This window comes from Lycium barbarum, chromosome 8 (assembly GCF_019175385.1).
Source record: "Lycium barbarum isolate Lr01 chromosome 8, ASM1917538v2, whole genome shotgun sequence".
NCBI classification, from domain to species: Eukaryota; Viridiplantae; Streptophyta; class Magnoliopsida; order Solanales; family Solanaceae; genus Lycium; species Lycium barbarum.
In genome coordinates, this window is record NC_083344.1 from 88,226,141 (window position 1) to 88,248,322 (window position 22,182).

Sequence of the window (22,182 nt, forward strand, 5' to 3'; positions counted from 1 at the left end):
TTATTATTATTATTATTATGCTTCAAATTGAGCAGGTGCAGAATACCCGTTACTCAGGTTACTCAGGTTGAGCAGGTGCAGAATACCCGTTAATTTAGAGCATACCAATCTCAGAAACGAAACTGGTCAATGCGCGCTTGATACGCGAACACTAAAGAGAGAACCGGGGCTAATTTGCTTCGGTTAGGATTCGCTTTTGGGAATAGAATGAATCTAATTGGGAATATTATTATTATTATTATTTTATTATTATTATTATGCTTCAAATTGAGCAGGTGCAGAATACCCGTTACTCTGCCCTCCCTTATAATTATTACCACTGAAATCACCCGCCGATCGGGCCTTCTTGTTCTGATCTCGATCCACCCTCTCTTCATTTTTCCAACTCTTTTGTTGTTCAGCAAACCCAACAAGAGATGATAAAGTGCAATTAGGAGACATAGCAACAGCAGCACATGCAGACTTGATACGTGATACCAAGCATTTCACAAAACGAGTCAACTTATGTTTTTCAGTCGGAATCATGTATAAAGCATACTTTGACAGACGGGTGAACTCCAAACTATAGTGACAAACTGACTTGTTAGCCTGTTCTAGCTTTTTAAACTTCGTAGCCATAGCAAATCTTTTCTCATCAGACAGAAGCCTTTCCAAGAACGCTTTTTCAAATTCAGCCCACGTCAGAGCTAAAGCAGCATCACCCCTCTCAGATTCCCACATCTCAAACCATGCGTGAGCAACATCCTTCAACTGATACGAAGCGAGTCTCATGGCTTCGGAATCCTGGGCATCCATTGCCCTCAATGCCTTGAAGGTCTCATCTAAAAAGTGTTGGGGGTCATCCACCTCTCGTGACCCAAAAAACTCAGTTGACTTTAAGTCTAGAAATTACTTAAGTCTGCCTCCATCATGAGATCCTACTCCTCCACGCTGATGTTGAGCTGCAACCAAAGCAGTCAACATTTGAATAGCCGTTTGCATAGTACCAATCTCAGGCACACCCTCAACAGGAACAACAGGAGCAGACGGTGCTGGAAGTGGTGCTTGATTCCCAACATCATTTCCATTACCAGCATTCGTGCCCCCAGGATTTCGGTTAGCTCTCACGGGTTGTGCTCGGTTACCGTTTTTAGATCGCGTCATAGCCATTTCTGCAGGGCACGAATTAGAATGATTCTAAAAGGACTTGATGCTCTACAACACAATCTAGAATCAAAAAGAATAGGAAACACTTATAAATGTCCTGGGAGTTTCTCGGTCATGCAGGTGATCAGGCTGCACAAGGAAAACTCTACAACACACAGATCCACAAACACCGACAATAATCCTAGGACGTATTTAAACGTAGGCTCTGATACCAAGCTTGTCACGCCCCAAAACTCACCCTAGACGTGACCGGCATCCGACGTCATGAACAACATCGAAAGAATCTAAACGACACAATAATAATACTTGAACCCGCCAGGTTCAGCATTTGCCTCCAATAGTTTATAGAATAAAGGTAAACAATTCATGCATATATGAATTAAATCAGCAGAAGTCTTTAGTAATCAATGCTTAATCAAACGTAACAATGTGCCCGAGAGTTAATCAATGATTCAACAACTACCCACAAGAATGTATACTATGGAGCTTCTAAGATAAAGGATTAATAGTCTGACTTATCGGGACGCAGCCCGAAAAACTAATATAAAGAATAAATAAATAAATAAATAAGGTGTCCCACGAATGAATGTGTGGGCTCACCAAATCAGCCGCAACAGCAAGTCCTTCCTAAACGCCCGGAGTATCAAGAACCTGCTCATCACTGTTACCTAACATACCATCAAAAACAACAATGGTATGCCTAAGTACTTTGTACTCAGTGACTGCCTCGGGACAATAAGTAATATGAAAATAAAGTACAATAATACATAACGAATTCAGTCATGAAAATCGTGTGAAACTAATGTAAGATTAGTTATTCAGTTTGTGTATCTCAATAAGAATTATCAAAACTGATTATAAGGCCTCTTGTCAAGGTAGAAATTAAAATATGCCTTTCAATTGATCATAATTAACATTAATAATTGCACGAGAAAATAAGAATATCACACATGCCAATATAGGCCCAAGAATCAAGCACATCGAAGGGGTGACAGTAGAGGTTCCCTTGTCATAGCGCACCACACCGGAATATAAAATTCAATAGTGGCTATCCTTCCCCCCGAATAGCAAGGCATAATCACACCCCAGGTAGCGAACTCGGAAGTGGCAACTCTTCCTCCTGAATGGTTAGGCATTATCACACTAGGATCCATAGTGGCTACCCTTCCTCCCGAGTAGCTAGGCCAAACACAACAACAAAGTTCATAGCATAGAAGCCGATTCACAATTTTTCCCAAAGTATCCACACCATCAAATAGCATTAAAGTTCATTATGCCATTACGAAAATCCATAATTTCATAGATAATCTTGAAAACGTTTCCACCTCTTTAAACAAGATTCCTTTGTCATAGTTTCTTTGTAAAATCATCAATACAAACAATTAACCATCATCACTGATCATCTCTTATAGAAGAAAACGATTATGATTTCACACACGTATATAGAGGATAATACAAACAATGTTTAATGTGGGCTTGTCCCCTCACGCATACCAATCACAAGCAAAGATATAAATTAGGGTTTCGCATGAGAAGTTCACCTTTTATTCAATAAAGAACCTTTGAGAAGAAAACATATATCCATGATAAGGTTTCTAAAATAGAGACATACCTTAGTATGTTAAACAAAGTTTAACAATTCACTTTTCTAGTGAAGAACACCCAAACCCTAGCTTGAATCACTTTAGAAAGAATTATGTTGCAAACCCTAGGTTTTAGTCACAAGAATCATGTTAAGAATCATGGGTTTGATGTTAGGATTGATAATCAATGATTAAGATGTTCTTACCTTAGTGTTGGGGCCCTAGAGAGATATTTTCGTCCTTAGGGTTTTTTAGAGTGAAACGAATGGAAGAAAAACTAAAATTTTGCAACTTATATAATTTCAGCCCGTCAGGCACAATTGACGGTACAAACGATGGAGCGTCGAACAGATCGACGGAGCGTCGATTTGCTCCATCAAAGTCATGAAATTCCTAGTGAGCAACTTTCTCTTCCTTACTTTCTACAACCGTCGAACTTTTTTTTTCGCGAAACTGCTGTGAATTTTCATTTTGACCATCTCCTCTTGGGTCTTTAGCCTAAACTCTTGCACGTAACCCAATATATAAGGTTCCAAAGTACTCATACAATGCTTTCACACTCTATACGGTTTTACAGGATGTTACATATGCGCTATCCTTCTCTTACTTTGCTCGTTACTCCTATCTCTTGATTCCGACGGAGGTCGGTAGGATTCGGTTGTTCATTAGCGGGATGGATGGTCCTCTCCAGCTACCCTCTGCTAGACTCGAGGCAGAGGCCTCATATGCTGTGATCTCAGGTACCATTTATGTCCATCATAGAACAACATCTGTGTTTTTTGACCCCGTATTTACTTATTCGTATGTATCTGCATTTCATACCCTTGGTTGGGATTTACCCTATGATAGCGTAAATATACCTGTTCATTTGTCTACTCCAGTCGGAGATTCTAAGGTTGTTGATCGAGTTTATCGGTCATGTTTAATTACTTTTATGGGGTATGACACCTGGGTAGATTTGATGATTCTAGATATAGTGGACTTTGATATTATATTGGGTATGTCCTGGCTTTCTTCTTATCATGCGATCTTGGATTGTCACGCCAAGACAGTCACTTTAGCCATGCCGGGCATCCCTAAGCTTAAGTGGAGAGGTACTCCTCGTCCCGCCCCGAAGAAGATTATTTCCTTCCTTCGGGTGAAGAAATTAGTAAGTAAGGGGTGTTTAGCGTATTTGGCGCATGTTCGTGATACGACTGTTGCATCTCCACTCCTTGAGTCTATTCCTATTGGAGCGAGTTCGCGGAGGTGTTTCCGTCAGATTTACTGGGTATGCCACCCGATCGTAACATGGATTCCTGTATCGACGTAGACTCAGGTACTCATGCTATTTTCTTCCCACCATATCGGATGGCACCTGCCGAGTTGAGAGAACTTAAGGAACAATTGCAGGATTTATTGATCAAGGGCTTCATTAGACCGAGCGTCTCCACTTGGGGTGCTCCTGTGTTATTTGTGAAGATGAAAAATGGGACCATGAGGATGTGCATTGATTACTGCCAGTTGAACAAGGTCACTATTCAGAACAATTGTCCTATGCCTCGTAACGATGATCTGTTTGACCAGCTTCAAGGTGCTTCGGTGTTTTCTAAGATTGATTTGCATTCCGGCTATCACCAGTTGAAGATTAGGGCGGAGGATATTCCGAAGACAACATTTCGGACGAGATATGGCCACTATGAGTTTCTAGTGATGTCTTTCGGGCTTACTAATGCCCCAGCTACATTTATGACCTTGATGAATGGCATCTTTGGGCCGTTACTTGATTCTTTTGTGATTATATTTATTGATGACATCTTGGTGTATTCCAAGAGTAGGGTGGGGTATGAGAGCCATCTTCGTACCGTCCTTGGGTTGTTGAAGAAACATAGTTTGGTTGCTAAGTTTTCTCAGTGTGAGTTCTGGTTGGAGTCTGTTGTCACGACCCGACCCCGTGGGCCATGACTAGTGCCCGATCTGGACACCCGTATACGTGTCTACTAGATATAGTAAAATTGAAACTACGACAATATCGAAACTTATAAAGGAACTCCAAAGTTCATAACGTCGTCATATATATATCCAGATAAACTGTCTCCTGAAGAGTTACAACTAATCATATCATGAAATAATACGCAAGCCGACAAGGCTGCCACTACACATCAATATCATGTCATATGCAAGCCGCAAGGCTGCCATTACAGACGAACATACCTATAGCACAACGTTTAAACACAGCTGAACAGAACTGATACACAACCCACACATATGTCTACAGACCTCTAAGAGTATCAACAGTGAAATATGACGGGACAGGGCCCCGCCGTATCCCTGGATAAACATATACATATACAATATAAGATCTGAACCAAAGTCTAGACTCCGGAACAATGGAGCTCTCCGAGACAGCTGAGTAGAAGTCCTATGCTGAAGGGTCACCAAACCGACTATCTGTACCTACGGGCATAAAACGTAGCCCCCCGAAGAAAGGGGGTCAGTACGGAATATGTACTGAGTATATAAAACATGAAATACAGTAAAAAGGATTATAACTGAACTAGGGAGTATAGAAAACAAGTACAATGTCCAGAATACCAAAACACTTGCCCTTTTGAAACATAAATCATGCATGTCAATATCATATATCATACCCTGCCCATTATCGGACTCGGTGAACACGGTCGCCACCCCGTCTTTGGCGCCATAACACAACATAACTCCATAACACAGCATAACTCCATAAACACACCGTAACGCCATAACACAGCATAACACCATCATATATATATATATATATATATATGCCGTACTCGGCCCTCTAGTGAGGGACTCAGTAAACAATGCAGTGAAACTGTGCACGATAACATACCCGGCCCGAGACTCGGTGAAGGACATATTGAGGCATGCACGAGCAGAGTAGTGAGCAACCATATGCAATTTAAAACATTATCAAGACTCAAATAGAATAAGAAGAAGGGATTAACACCTGACTATCAATAGCGACAATCATATCAAATAACCCTCGAATGTGATCATAAATAATATCAAAAGAGCTTTAGGAATCATAGACATATGTCAATATAGTATGAAACAGCTTATAGAAGTCAAGGACATTAGTTATCGTAGAGTTTCTAAGAATAAGAGCTTATATATATATCGACTACTATCCAACGTATAGAAAACCGAAGAGGGAAGCTCAATCATTTTAAGAGTTCTAACATCAAGAAGTGAATAAGAATCATGAATCACACTCGAAACTTATGAATAGAATTACCCCAAAGCTCATATCATTCGTCACTTAAATCTATGCCATGCCAAAAGAAAGAAGGGACAGCTTTACATACCTGCTGAAGGTTATTCGTAATCTTGTTCGCTTCGTCGCCCCTTTATCCTATTTAATATAACAGTAACGCTAACGTTAGTAACTATACTTCCTAGCTCATAAATCCGTGACCAATCGCCTATATAACTTATTCTTCAATTTATACTTTCTCGATTAGGGTTTTTCATTAGTTAAGGACTTAACGGAAATCGGGCAGCATTTCCCCTATATATTCGCCTTACCCGAATTTCCAATTATCCTCCTGTTATCACAGAAATACCAACAATGACAGTAATAGTAATATTCATATAGAATCCTTACAATTCCGCCCATAAACAACTCTAACAATCCAATAATCCTTTTTAATCCTTTTCAACCCACAATTTCGTATAACAACGATTTCATGCAATTTCTTACTTCCAATTTCATCCAATCAAATTTTAATCCTTCCATTACAACACCATTAATACAATTATATTACAAAACAAGAAAAATCTTACCTTAATTTTCTCGGAGGAATTTTCTACACTTAATTGCTCCAATTTCACAATTTCTTCTTCCTCGATTCAATATCCAATGTTGCTATCACCTCTTTGAACTTGCAAATCATCTTGGAATTAAATCAAAGAAAACAACAACAATATTTTCTTGAACATGGCTGGCCGTGAGCAGAAGCCATGGCCATGCTCTTTTTTTTTTTTTCCAATTGAAATGTGTACAAATGAAGTACACGGCCAAAGTATGATTCACAATTTGTGAATTCATATATGATTTCTAGCCATAGGACATGTGTCCTCCAACATGACATGTGTCCACCATGTTGACACGTGTTAATGGGGCCCACTTAATTCCTTAATTAGTTACTTAATTAATCTTAATTAGCAACTAATCCTCACTTAATAATTTAATCATGGTTAACTAATTTCCTAATATCCAATGATATTTCTTCTCTAATTAAAATTTATAAACAATTTGTGTAATAATTAAAATTGAAAATTAAAAGTTCCTATTTCGTGTCCGAAAATAATTCCGCCTTTAACTTGAGTCGATTTGCTTGCGAATAATTCGACGTATAAATATACGGGGTATAACATCCTTCCCCCCTATATAACATTCGTCCTCGAATGTTAAACTGATCCTGAACTCCCAATACTTTCTCAAGTGTTCGCCCTTCACATACCTTTTCCATTTGTCGATTCGCTATAATTTACTATAACGCATCCCAGATCACTACATTGTCATTCCTGTAATATTTCCTCTTTCTGTTGCTTCTCAAGGTAATTATTTTACGTCTTTGTTCTCCTCTTTATTTCGCAGTCGGTTGTCAGTTGTATTGCGAGCTCTTCTGCTGAAATGTTACTGTCTCTCTTGTCTGCATACTGTTCAGTTGTACTGTCACTGATTGATTCGGACTTGTACTCATGGTGCACGTAGCCATGACTCAACTCTTTCTTTTTCTATAGTTACTCCTTTAAGACGATGTATCGTTCACTTCACATTACCTCCTTATCTTTAAACACGATCTTGTAACGCACAGACATCCTCCATCAATTCATTAGACTTTAATATCCCTGGAGTATTGCATGCCTCTGGTAACCTGTAGACCCTTCGCAGGTTCTACGAGTAAAACGAAATTTCCCAGAGGGTAACATTTTTATACTCCAATATCTTTGCTTTCTCATCTGTTACAGTCCATATTCTGGAATTCTCAGCATCGTGTGTCACTTTCTGACTTCTTTTTAAGGGTCTTTAACTATCACTTGCCTTTACTTCTTGATCTCGATCTTTAGGGTGGGCTATCAAATAGCGCTAGGGTTCCCTCATATAATAACTTTACTGTCATCCAGTAACCAGTAACCCACTTGTTCTGATCGTCTCGATTAAATCATTTCGTAATTTCCTTTACCCTAACTGGCAATACTTTAGGCATATTATTTCGTGTCGTTTCTCTATTTTTGACTCAAACTCTTCTATTGCCCCTTTACTCAAATTTTCTCTTAGTCCTCCTTTCACGCATCCTATTGCAATCTTTACACGGGTATGTGTAGGTGCTCAAACCAGCCCAGAAAATACCTTAGCGTCGTTTCACTAGTCTTTGTGCTTTACCTTACATTCTTCCCTCGTACCTTTCAATGGTATCTCTGTAGTTGTTCCTCAAATCATCTTCACTAGTCTTTGTGCTTTACCTTACATTCTTCCCAATTATGGCTTTTGCCCTCAGTACTAATTATATCTCTGTAGTTGTTCCTCAAACCATCTTACACCTTCCTTTGACTTATCCAAAATATCGCAACCGCATTGTTGTTACTGAATTCTTACCCTTCTTATCAAGTACTTACTTGGTCTTATTCTCAGCACACAAATATTCGTAGGTTGCATAACTATTCTTGTACAACTTGTATAAAGTGTATCTACTATTAATCAGAGTCTTCTCTTTTCCTAGTTCATTCTTCTTTACATCTCCGTACTAAAACTCGTTTGTAGTCTTTCTTGTCATACTCCCTTCCTTTCCCTTCTCCTTTGCTACTTATGTGTCACAATGTCATTAGCCAATAACTCTGTTGCCAATATCTTAACCTCTAATCCAGTATAGCATTGCTATCCTTCATAATCTCCTAAGTTGCTCGTTATCATTTTCTTGTCGTATTCTTCCTTTTTTGTAAGCACCCACCTTCTGATGTCATATTATCCAAGATCTTTACCAATAATTCTCAGCGCTGTCTCAAATTCCATCCTGACTTCTATCCGTTTATTGCTGGCTTTCAAATCTTACTAACTTGTCTCAACAAGGGATCTCACTTGAAGTTAAACTATTCACATTAAATGTGTTGCAGTGTCGGTTGTTTTCATCTTACACTTGCATCTCTCTCATCCGCTTTCCCCCTTTTGGGTGTACTTACATCATTATCTATTTATGATCTACTCTATTTCCCCATTTCCAAATTTCAAATTTATATGATTCTTTTCCAATAAATTTGGTATACTGCACCATATCCATGTCTTCTTTTATATCGTCTATAACTTAGATTACCAATGTATGAAACCCTGACACAACCACGAGGCGATGAGAACTCTCGATATGTAGTACAAAATCTTATCTGATGGTTGGTACTCGAGTAATATAGTTAATGTAACGATTTATCCAAAGCCACATTCTATTTATTCCGATCAGTAATTAGCTAGTGCTTATAGTTGTTTCAAATTCTCCATTCGGTAGCACTTATATTCTAATGATAAGTGTCCCAAGCATTCTTATAACACTATCTTTATCCCAACGGATATCACCTGTTTCCTCTAATAAAATCACAATACATCAGTTGTTTCACAAATCTACCATCCTTGTCTTTTAAGGATTTCACTATTTTCCGAGGTGAAGTCACATATATGCAATACTCCTTTATGCCTCATGCGCTTTCTCCCTTGTTGTATATCTAACGCTAATTTCTAACTTACTCAAAATCATATCAAATTCGTTTTAATAGTGGTCTTGTCTTGTCACCTTTTCGTCGTACTACACCTTAAGTTCGTAGCACTACACCTTAAGTTCGTAGCTATATATTCCCCTTTTATCCTATACTCATACTCAATTAACTGCGTCTGTCTTCAGTGCTTCCTTTAGTATTCCTTTCATTTCTCCAGTCTATGTCCATCTTTTATTTTGTGCATGAGGAATCTCATGCTACTTCTGTGTCCTTCAGAAAGCACTACTTCTACATAACCCCTTTCTCATTTTCAAAGTATATTCTGTTCATCCCTATTTATTCTTATCATACCAGTCATTTTTGGCACTCATTCTGTCTCGTTGCTCATCTACCCTTAGGTTGGTCTTTCACAATTTTGTCGCTTATATTACTCATTTTCTCAGCTATACACGTCATAACACATCGCTACACTGTAATCCCACTCACTTTCTTCTTATCTTCTTCTTTCAATTAACTCCTTCTCTTCCTGTGCCCGCTTGCACTTTCGTTACCACTTGACTTCTATTCTGAAATTTCCCTATAGAACTTTTGTAAGTCTTTCTTATTCATTCTACATTTGCTTTTGCGTTTCACACTAATCACATCATATCCTTTAGTTACTTCCTCGCTAGGCTTTACTCATTTCTATAACAATCCCTATGGTGTTCACATTACATCCTGTTCGTAATCCATCTTGTAACGTAATACTTCTTAACTTTATTAACGATTCTTACTAAGTTTTGATTACACTCTGTGGACTAGGCGTACTTAACCCTTCACCCTTTCTGATCAATCTTATCCTTAATATCTCACAAGCTGTCTTATCAATACCTTCATAATTCGTCATAATTCTTCCTTCTCCGTACTTTTATCTCAATCATACTATTACTTCTTTTAACTGTAAACTCGTCGTAATTCATCCCTACTTATCGGTTCACTCGATATCTCAATAAAATGTTTTGTTAAGAGTTGCCACCTTTTCCTAAATCATCCCTTAGTATTACCAGCTCTTCCAAATTATCTCAGCATTTCATCAACAACATATGAAACACATGATCCTAGACAGCTCGCAAGTTTGAGTTTTCCTTCCACAAATTCCATCTCCAATTAGTTTATTAAGAACTAATAAAATGTCACCCTGAAACATTCTCCAACCACCACCAGAAGAAAAACTAGAATCCGACAAGCACCACCGGACTTCTAGTGCTTGATTCACATGGTTTACCTCCAAATTTATTCTTGAGTCGTGACCGAATTGTTTAGTTCACAAACTACTTGTTGTATGCTTTGTACTCTTCCAATAGAGTGAAACTTAATTGCTGGACATTTTCTCCCTTCAACGTGAGCTTTTTTCTAAGGCAAAATGTGATTGGAAAGTATTCTGGTCCGTTCAAATGAATTCCAAACTTTGCTACTCATATATGCTTTTCGAAATAAAATTATCCAAATAAGAATGGTGCCTCTTACGGATGACATGGAGGGTACCTCTTAAAGCTTTAGTGCAACATAATAAATTTACCCTATCGGTATCAACCTTCAAGACATATTATGAACTTATATCTCATTCCCTTTTTATTTCTAGGAAAATTTTGGCAGAGTTTCCTCTGTATTTCTTACTATCTCAAAACTTGCACGCAGGAAATACCAACAATGCCTCACAGGGCCAACATATATACGCATATATCATATCGTATCATAGCCATACAGGGCTCCCAATTTCTAGTAAAAAGTATAAAGGTGTCGGAACCTACCTCACATATCGCACCTCGAGACGTACTTAATCCTTTAACGATCTGTCCTGTTATACCCTCCATCTACCTTCTCTGTTATCCTTCAACTTTACATTTCAACCATATTTCAATATTCTTACCTTATCCGACATGCTCCTTTCGCACCGTTGCTTACTCGTATACTTTGTAACTTCCAATATCATCAGTCGCTTTCTTCTGTCGATGTCGTTCTTCAGCTGAAATCAAAGGTTAGCATAAGGAATTTCATTTCCTATGGCTGGGTTCTATCGCACGATCTTAGATATGAAAGAAAGGTAACATCCTAAATGTCCTGTAACTTCCTGTTTATAGATGTGGTGCACAACACACCGATAAACAAGACTCTACTAGACACGGTCTATAGACACTCCGAGGACGAACTGCTCTGATACCACTTTTGTCACGACTCGACCCCGTGGGCCATGACTAGTGCCCGATCTGGACACCCGTATACGTATCTGCTAGATATAGTAAAACTGAAACTACGACAATATGGAAACTTATAAATGAACTCCAAAGTTCATAACGTCATCATATATATATCCAGATAAACTGTCTCCTGAGGAGTCACAGCTAATCATATCATGAAATAATACGCAAGCCGACAAGGATGCCACTACACATCAATATCATGTCATATGCATGCCGACAAGGCTGCCATTACAGACGAACTTACCAATAGCACAACGTTTAAATATAGCTGAAGAGAACTGATACACAACCCACACATATGTCTACAGACCTCTAAGAGTATATACAGTGAAATATGATGGCACAGGGCCCCGCCGTACCCCTAGATAAACATATACATATACAATATAAGATCTGAACCAAAGTCTAGACTCCGGAACAACGGAGCTCTCCGAGACAGCTGAGTAGAAGTCCTATGCTGAAGGGTCACCAAACCGACTATCTATACCTGCGGGCATGAAACGCAGCCCCCCGATGAAAGGGGGTCAGTACGGAATATGTACTGAGTATATAAAGCATGAAATACAGTAAAAAGGATCATAACTGAACTAGGGAGTATAGAAAATAAGTACAATGTCCAGAATACCAAAACACTTGCCCTTTTGAAACATAAATCATGCATGTCAATATCATATATCATACCCGACCCATTATGGGACTCGGTGAACATGGTCGCCACCCCGTCCTTGGCGCCATAACAAAGCATAACTCCATAAACACATCATAACGCCATAACACAGCATAACTCCATAAACACATCATAACGCCATAACACAGCATAACACCATCATATATATATATATATATATATATATATATATATACCGTACCCGGCCCTCTAGTGAGGGACTCGGTGAACAATGCAGTGAACCTGTGCACGATAACATACCCGGCTCTGGACTTGGTGAAGGACATATTGAGGCATGCACGAGCAGAGTAGTGAGCAACCATATGCAATTTAAAACATTATCAAGACTCAAACAGAATAAGAAGAAGGGATTAACACTTGACTATCAATAGCGACAATCATATCAAATATCCCTCGAATGTCATCATAAATAATATCAAAAGAGCCTTAGGAATAATAGACATATGTAAGTATAGTATGAAATAGATTATAGAAGTCAAGGACATTAGTTATCGTAGAGTTTCTAAGAGTAAGAGCTTATATATATATCGACTAATATCCAACGTATAGAAAGCTGAAGAGGGAAGCTCAATCATTTTAAGAGTTCTAACATCAAGAAGTGAATAAGAATCATGAATCACACTCGAAACTTATGAATACAATTACCCGAAAGCTCATATCATTCCTCACTTAAATCTATGACATGCCAAAAGAAAGAAGGGACAACTTTACATACCTGCTGAAGGTTATTCGTAATCTCGTTCGCTTCGTCACTCCTTTAGCCTATTTAATATAACAGTAACGCTAACGTTAGTAACTATACTTCCTAGCTCATAAATCCGTGACCAATCGCCTATAGAACTTATTCTTTAATTTAAACTTTCTCGATTAGGGTTTTTCATTAGTTAAGGACTTAACGGAAATCGGGCAACATTTCCCCTATATATTCGCCTAACCCGAATTTCTAATTATCCTCCTGTTATCACAGAAATACCAACAATGACAGTAATAGCAATATTCATATAGAATCCTTACAATTCCGCCCATAAACAACTCTAACAATCCAATAATCCTTTTTAATCCTTTTCAACCCGCAATTTTGTATAACAACGATTTCATGCAATTTCTTACTTCCAATTTCATCCAATCCAATTTTAATCCTTCCATTACAGAACCATTAATACAATTATATTACAAAACAAGAAAATCTTACCTTAATTTTCTCGGAGGAATTTTCTGCACTTGATTGCTCCAATTTCACAATTTCTTCTTCCTCGATTCAATATCCAATGTTGCTATCACCTCTTTGAACTTGAAAATCATCTTGGAATTAAATCAAAGCAAACAAAAACAAAATTTTCTTGACCATGGCTGGCCGTGAGCAGCAGCCATGGCCATGTTTTTTTTTTTTTCAATTGAAATGTGTACAAATGAAGTACACGGCTAACGTATGATTCACAATTTGTGAATTCATATATGATTTATAGCCATAGGACATGTTTCCTCCAACATGACATGTGTCCACCATGTTGACACATGTCAATGGGGCCCACTTAATTCCTTAATTAGTTACTTAATTAATCTTAATTAGCAACTAATCCCCACTTAATAATTTAATCATGGTTAACTAATTTCCTAATCTCCAATGATATTTCTACTCTAATTAAAATTTATAAACAATTTGTGTAATAATAAAAATTGAAAATTAAAAGTTCCTATTTCGTGTCCGAAAATAATTTCACCTTTAACTTGAGTCGATTTGCTTGCGAATAATTTGACGTATAAATATACGGGGTATAACATCTGTAGCATTCTTGGGCCAAGGAGGAGATTATGGTTGATCCATAGAAGATTGAGGTTGTGAGGGGTTGGGCGAGGCCCACTACTGTTACCGAGATTCGTGGTTTTGGCCAGTTATTACCGCCATTTTGTGAAGGGTTTTGCTGTTATTGCTTCGTCCTTGACCATATTAACTCAAAAGGATGTTCCCTTCCAGTGGACGGGTGATTTTGAGGAGAGCTTTCAAAAGCTCAAGCTTCTTTTGACCACAGCCTCGGTCCTAGCCTTATCTGTAGAGGGCAAGGACTTCGCGGTCTACTATATTTCCCGTATGGGTTTGAGTGCATTATTTATGTAGGAGGGTAGAGTGATAGCTTACGCTTCCCTTCAGTTAAAAGTTCACGAGAAAAATTACCCTACCCATGATTTGGAGTTGTTGGCCGTAGTCTTCGCTTTGAAGCTTTGGAGGCATTACTTATACGGTGTCCATTGTGAGGTTTTTACCGATCATCGTAGCCTTCAGCATGTGCTTACCCAGAGAGATCTCAATTCTAGGAAGCGCCGATGGATGGAGCTCTTCAAGGATTATGACATCTCCATTCTGTACTACCCTAGTAAAGCCAATGTGGTGGCTGATGTGAGTATAGGGAGTTTAGCTCGATTGGTTGTTTCTAAGCATCCGTTGGCCATGGAGGTTCAGACTCTGGCCAGCAGTTTCGTCCGTCTTGACATCTTGATCCCGGGCAGGATTTTGGCTTGTATAGAGGTGAGATCATCGTTATTGGATCGGATCAAGGCTCATCAGTTTGAGGATTCTCAGTTGAGCAAGATCCGAGATATGGTGTCGAGAGGTGAGGCCAAGGAGACCGTGATTGATTCTGAGGGCATTCTCAGGATTAGAGGACGTGTATGCGTTCCTCATGTTGGTGACCTGATTCAGTTGATCCTATCTGAGGCCCATAGCTCTCGCTATTCCATTCATCTAGGAGTGACTAAGATGTACCGTGACTTAAGACAACACTATTAGTGGTGCCATATTAAGAGGGATATAGTTGATTTTGTGGCTAAGTGTGGAAATTGTCAACAGGTAAAGTATGAGCACCAGCGACCCGGTGGGGTGTTTCAGAGGATGCCCATTCCTGAGTGGAAGTGGGAGAAGATTACTATGGATTTTGTCACGGGTCTTCCGAAGATCATTGGCAAGTTTGATTCCATTTGGGTGATAGTGGATCGATTGACTAAATCCTCTCACTTTGTTCCAGTTCAGGTTTCTTATACCGCGGAGAAGCTAGCCAAGATGTATATTCGGGATATTGTGAGATTACATGGGATCCCTATTTCTGTTGTATCCGATAAGGGTACTATCTTCACCTCCCGATTTTGGAGAGCATTTCATGATGAGTTGGGTACCCAATTGGACTTTAGTACAACTTTTCGTCCCCAGACCGATGGCCAGTCCGAGCGGACCATTCAGGTGCTCGAGGCCATGTTGAGAGTGTGTGTTATAGACTTTGGCGGTCATTGGGATTAGCATTTTCCCTTGGTAGATTTCGCGTATAACAATAGTTATCAATCGAGTATTGGTATGGCGCCTTTTAAGGCCTTATATGGTAAGAGGTGTAGATCTCCGATTGGTTGATTTAATGGGTTCGAGGCTCGACCTAGGAGCACAGATCTATTGAGAGAGTCCCTTGATAGAGTGAGAATTATTCAGGCCAGACTCGTGGCAGCTCAGAGCTGGCAGAAGATCTATGCGGATCGGAAGGTTCGGGATTTGATGTTTGCTATTAGTGATCAGGTTTGGTTGAAGGTTTCACCTATAAAGGGTGTTAAGAGGTTTGGTAAGAAGTGAAGTTGAACCCTAGATACATTGGCCCGTTTGAGATCGTGGATTGTATTGGCGATGTAGCTTACGAGTTAGCATTGCCACCCAGTTTACCGGGAGTTAACCCGATTTTCCATGTTTCGATGCTGAAGAGATACCATGCCGATGGTACCTACATTGTCCGTTGGGACTCTATGTTGCTTGATGGGAATTTGACATATGAGGAGGAGCCTATTGCGATCCTAGATAGGCAGGTTCAAAAATTGAGGTCCAAGGAGATTGCTTATGTGAAGGTGCAATGGAAGCACCGCCTTGTGGAGGAGGCTGATTGGGAGAGTGAGTCCGATATGCGTAGCCGATATCCCTAGTTGTTCACTAATTCAGGTATTTCCCTCCCTTCCTTCTTTTCTTTGCTCGATGACGAGCAACGGTTCAATTGGTATCTGATGTAACGACCAAACGGGTCGTTACAGTCCTTTTTGCACTTTCGCCATTTCCGAGCGTTTATGACTCATTTTGACCCCAAGTTGACCTTTGGGCAAACTGACCTTTTTTGGAGTTTCGTCAACTCCGAGAGTTCTGGATGATTGTTTAGAACTTGTATGTAGGATTGGTTCGGTTCCCAATGCATTTTGGTGCATTTCGGGACTTTGGATGGGAAATGAGAAGTAAGCATCATTGGTTGACTCGGTCAACTGGGACCTCCGTTGGAAATTCCGAGACCACGAGTGCGTTCGTAGCATATTTTGTATGAGTTTAGGTGGTTGGGGTATGAGCAGATAGCCTCGAGAATAACCCGGAAATTCGATGGAAGACTTAGAAAACATGGATGATTCTGGTGTCTTATGCCCGCAATGGCGGCACTAGAGCCACCCCAGCGGTACCGCTATGGTGGTGTAGTGGCTGCTGGGGTGGTCATGTGTAGATTGTCCTTCACCGCTACAGCGGTGTCCCCGACGCCTCAGCGGTGCCGCTGTAGTGGCAACACCCTCGCCTTGGCGGTCACGGGCTGTGTTATTTTATTTAATGTGTCTTAAATATGACTTAGACCCTCATTATTTCATGTCTCGATATTGGAGCCTAGAGAAACTGTTCTTGGAGATAATTTAAAGAAACTCTTGGAGGTAAACTTTGCCCAATCCTTTACTCTACTCTTTTATCATCAACATCTTAGAATTATCCCTTCCCTTTTCAATCCCTTAGAAGGGTTTTGGAAGACTTCTCCCAAGGGTTATAATTGATAAAATTGATGATGCTAATACTAAAATATGACAAATCTAAGCCTAGTGATCATATATCTTTCACTTTTAATGTTGAATTTCAGATTTGGGGAATTAGGGTTCATACCCTATTTGGGGGTTTTCCTAGAAATCAGATTTGGGGATAGTTCTTGAGCTAAATAAACAATAAATAATTGGGTTATGATTACCTAGGATTCAATTTAATATTTTACCCCTGAATTTTTCATTTCGCCATTGTGGGCCCATTTCAACAATTTCTAGGTTTAAATTGGACCTAATTTATAACATAGCAATATTAGTATCATTATTCATGATTTCTAATTTAGAATTTGATTATGCTTAGACTACTTTGGTTTTGAGCTTCAGAGGAAGGGCAAGGCAATAGGGTGACTTGTTGGTGTTGCAGTTCGGCAGTCCAGGTAAGTTATGGTTTACCTTTGGTGAGACTTAGTATAGTGAATCACATATTTATATTATGATGTCGGAGACAGCAGGTGAACCTTCGGGTGTGAAGTTGGGATGGATATTGCCTTAGGTTGGGCCCTGATGTGTATTGGGACTAGCCACCCCGTTACATGTGTTTGATCGTTTAATAGTGTTGGCTTGATGCCAAGTGTAGTTGGTAGATAGCGAATGTCGCTTGTTGTCCTAATTGGGGACTAGATTGGAATACCCTTGTTGGTATTTGTACTATGATATATTATTGGCGTATCCGCTGTTGGTACTTGATTATATATGTTGGCATACCCACTGTAGGTATTGTGATGTGATATATTTAGTGGCGTACCCCGTTGAGGTACTTGTGATATTAAGCTTACTTGTTGATGATTTACGTATGCACTTCACGCATTCTCTCATATTATCATACATGGCTGATATCCGGTGATAATCCGGTATCATTGATTGATTGAAACTGATATTTGATAAAGTCTTTTACTTGAGTGATTGTGAAAAAAGACAATGTCCGAAGATCCATTTAGGAATCGTTGTTTATATGAAACTGATACTTGAGTGATTGTGAGGAGGCCGATGTCCAAGGTTCAATTCCGGAATCGTTGATTTATGAACTGATATTTGATAACTCTTTTGAGTGATTGTGAGGAGGCCGATTTCTGATGGTATATTCGGGCATCGCTGTTGCATGGCCATTGCCGATGTTATCACGGATTCGATTGTAGTGCATGGGCTCTGCGGGTCCCCTATAGTGGTGCCGGTGAGACCCCCCTTATGAGCAATTAGCCAGGGTCCCGTTTGTCTGTTTGGCGAAGATCCAGGATGAGTGGCACTCAGACTTCGTGAGTCCCACTGGGTTGTGCTGCCGAGACGTCGATATTTCCATCCGGAGTACATGTGTACATCTCATTTGCACAGCATGGCATGGCATCGCATTCATACCATTATTGCATTGCATTGCATTATGACTTGAGTGAGTTGTCGTGATGACTGTATTGTGGTGGATTGTGTTGTTGATTATATAGTGTTGATTGTTCCAGGAATTGATATACTCAGACTTATTATATTGGGGTTAGATTCTTACATAGGTGTTGATGGATACTCGGTTACGATTATATTGTTTCATGACTGATTGTTCTACTTGTTTATCTGTGTTATTCTCTTAATTGTGTTAACTATGCTTAGTCGGCGTATGATGCCAACCAATACTGTGTTTTGTACTGACTTGCACTTGTTGCATTCTTTTATGAATCCAGAGTATCAGGTCGGATCTACTTCTCTGACTCGTGGCTGATCGACTCCTCAGCTTCTACTTGAGTTTTCCCGGGTGGGCATGGCATCCGCTGACCGCGAAGACTCTTCTATTATTTATGTCTTACTCTCCTTTCAAGACATGATTTGAGACACTTATGTATTATTATTCAGACCAGAGTTATTCGGATTGAGATGCTCTTGTATGACCAGACCAGATACTGGGGTGGTTTCATTTACTTCTGCACTTTTTTATATTGTACTAGATTATGAGACTTACGTCATTTATTTCTTCCGCTTTTAATTATATTTATTGATTATGAACGTTGAGTTAAAGGTTCGCCTACCGAGGGGGGAATGATAGGTGCCCGCCTGACCTAGAATAAAATGGGTTGTGACAAAGCCTAAGTTCTAGATGTTCTCATGACATGATTGATCCTCCCATATAATTCTTGAATTCATTCATTACCATTGGCGTCGTCTTATGCTATTGTTTCTTTAAAGTGAGATAGAATGATGATGATGATTGTGATGATGATGTCAATTCTAGAAAGGCCAAAGTTTAACGTTCTTAATGTTCTCATGATACCATTGATCTTATTACATGATTTTCTTATTTTTGATCCTGTAGCGGTTCTATTTTTTTCGATTCGCATTTGCACTTGTCTCATTTAAAAAGGAAAGTGTCCCGGGGAAGTACGGTTGTCAATCGTACCAGGAAAAAGGAAAAAATATACTTCTACGTTATGGTGCTCTAAATGGACTTATTTTTTAGAGTCGCCACCTAATTTTTTAGGAAATTAGGAAAAACCGAGTCGAAAAGGGTTCATCTAAACAATTATGATTATTTTAAAAGAAACCTAATCTACACAGAGTCTAGGTAAGTGTTCTGGTGATCCCTCGGAGAAGGTGTTAGGCACCCCGTTATTAAGGATCCGCTCAATTGCGGTTTACCTACGGGTTCTAATAGTGTGTCAATGTAGATATAAATTGGTGGTGATAAAATATATATGCTTTATATTTCCGGAAATAGAATTTAGCCTTCCATGCAAAATGCATATTTTCAAGAATTAAGAATGGTAAAAATTTGCTCAAAATTAAGAGTTTAGGGTATCGGACTAGAAAACTTAGGCTAATACCCGAAAGCTCTTAGCCTAAGTAGGACTCTACGTAAGTCCACCGAAAAAAATAGTTTTTGGAAAAAAAAGTTTCAAAGTACAAGAAAATAGTTTAGATATACTATTATAGTCCATAATATATATATATATATACACATACATCTTTTATTTCTATGCTTTTAGTCAATTTTTTACTGTTTTAGCCTAAGTCTAAATATTCATGATTAGTCCTATCAGTGTTGATTATTGGTCCAAATCAGTCTATATTTCATAGGTCCACATGTTTTATAAATGTTCATTTTAGTCCCAAATTCCACAAACATCAGCAATTTTTAGTCCTTTTAGTCAAATCAGTCTGAACTTGTATTAAAGTCTCAAAATTAGTCTTGATTTTTGTATTAAACTCATTTTGGCGACTTTAAAATACGACAATCTCATAACGGTCCCAATTGACATAATAATTGCGCAAGTAATAATTTAAAGTGCATAATTAAAGCAGATCGAGGATTTGGGCCGACCATGCCAAAAAAGAAAAAGTTTGTGCAATCGGGTTGATCTTAATTCCAACGTATGCTCCATTTTACTCCAAGTTAGGTTGACTCGATCTAGATACGTTAGTGGGCCCCGTTGGGCCCCACCATCAGGTTTAGGATGGACCAAATAGACACGGGTATACATGACATTAGTACATATCCAAATTTAAAAGTAAACAATGAAATGTAAAGACATAAATATTACAAAGCCCCAAAAAATGAATTACAAATTTATCGGGCTAGGCCCATTAACAATAACTAAACAGTAAACGGTTATCAAGATCAAAACTGGGGGATAGGCCCAACTGTTGGCCCAAGCCTCCTTCCTTCCCTTTCCTTTCCATTTTTCCTAAGTGTTGAGGCACAATATACCCCCCATATACCATCAGTATACTTACGGGAAATGAAAAGCAAAACCACTTAAAGGCATGCCCTTCAACATACAACACAATTCTTAACTAAAAATAAGACTCCACACATCACATTTGCATCACATGAGCTCACAATATATATATATATATATATATATAGAGCTAGGCAAAACAGACTAACTCCCCAGATTCCCAAGCTCTAACTCAAGACATGGGCTAGTGGACACACATAAAGAGTGAAAATATCAGCAAGACCCATATTTATGCAATTTTAGGTAAGGTACAAACAAGGCAGAGGCAGGCGGAGAAAAGGGACACTCAAGGCCAAAGTTGGATCACTTAAAGCTTTGAGAAGGTTCATGACACTCATCCTAGGTCGATCAAGAGTTTTAATAGGTAGGCACCTATCTATATAAACTGGAAAAGCACATTGTTTGTCAAAATTTTCCAGAATTAACAAGTCTATATAATGGCACCAAGAAAATGTAATGATCTTAACCAATGGCGAATCTTATAAGCTAGGTCACATGGAGCAAACAAATGCAGGAAAATAGGTCATATAGATGTGGGTTGAGGTCCAAAATGGGGTGTTCAACATGTAGAATCATTTTCAGTTCTTAAGATATGCAGAAGTTGACAGAGGGAATGCATAATGCTAACATAGACATTCAAGATCCACAGTCAAGCAAAGGTTAAAACCACAAAATCACAGGAACAACCTATACTAAGCTAAAGGCGACATACAAGTCATCCCTAAGTCTAAAACATGTGTTCAAGTGTAGTATCCAGTCTAAATACACAACACACAAGCACATAGCCAAGTTAGGAAAATATAGATAGTGTTTCAAAGTTTAGGTCAGGTTTTAAAACAATTCAGTAGTTCTCAGAAATGCAAGGTTCATGATTTCTATCCTAGGCCAAAGAACTGATGTTCAAGATAGGGTCAAGTTCAAACACATAGCATATAAGCTTATCTGTAAGATAGTGTAGACAATGCAAGGTCCAAATCAAATTTTCAACGACACAAAGGACCTCAAATGGTATAAAAAGGGACATGATACTAGTTCCCAGGTTAATGCCAAGATTTAGGTATCAAGTCTTAAGTCATGGGACATGTGGATAATACACAGGTATTGACAGTAGCAAACATCGGCAGAAGACAATCACAGGATCCAAATTTACATCCCAATGTTAAGAACAAACAACTTAGAATTGAACTCCTCTAAAAAATACTCATTTTTTAGTTAAACCT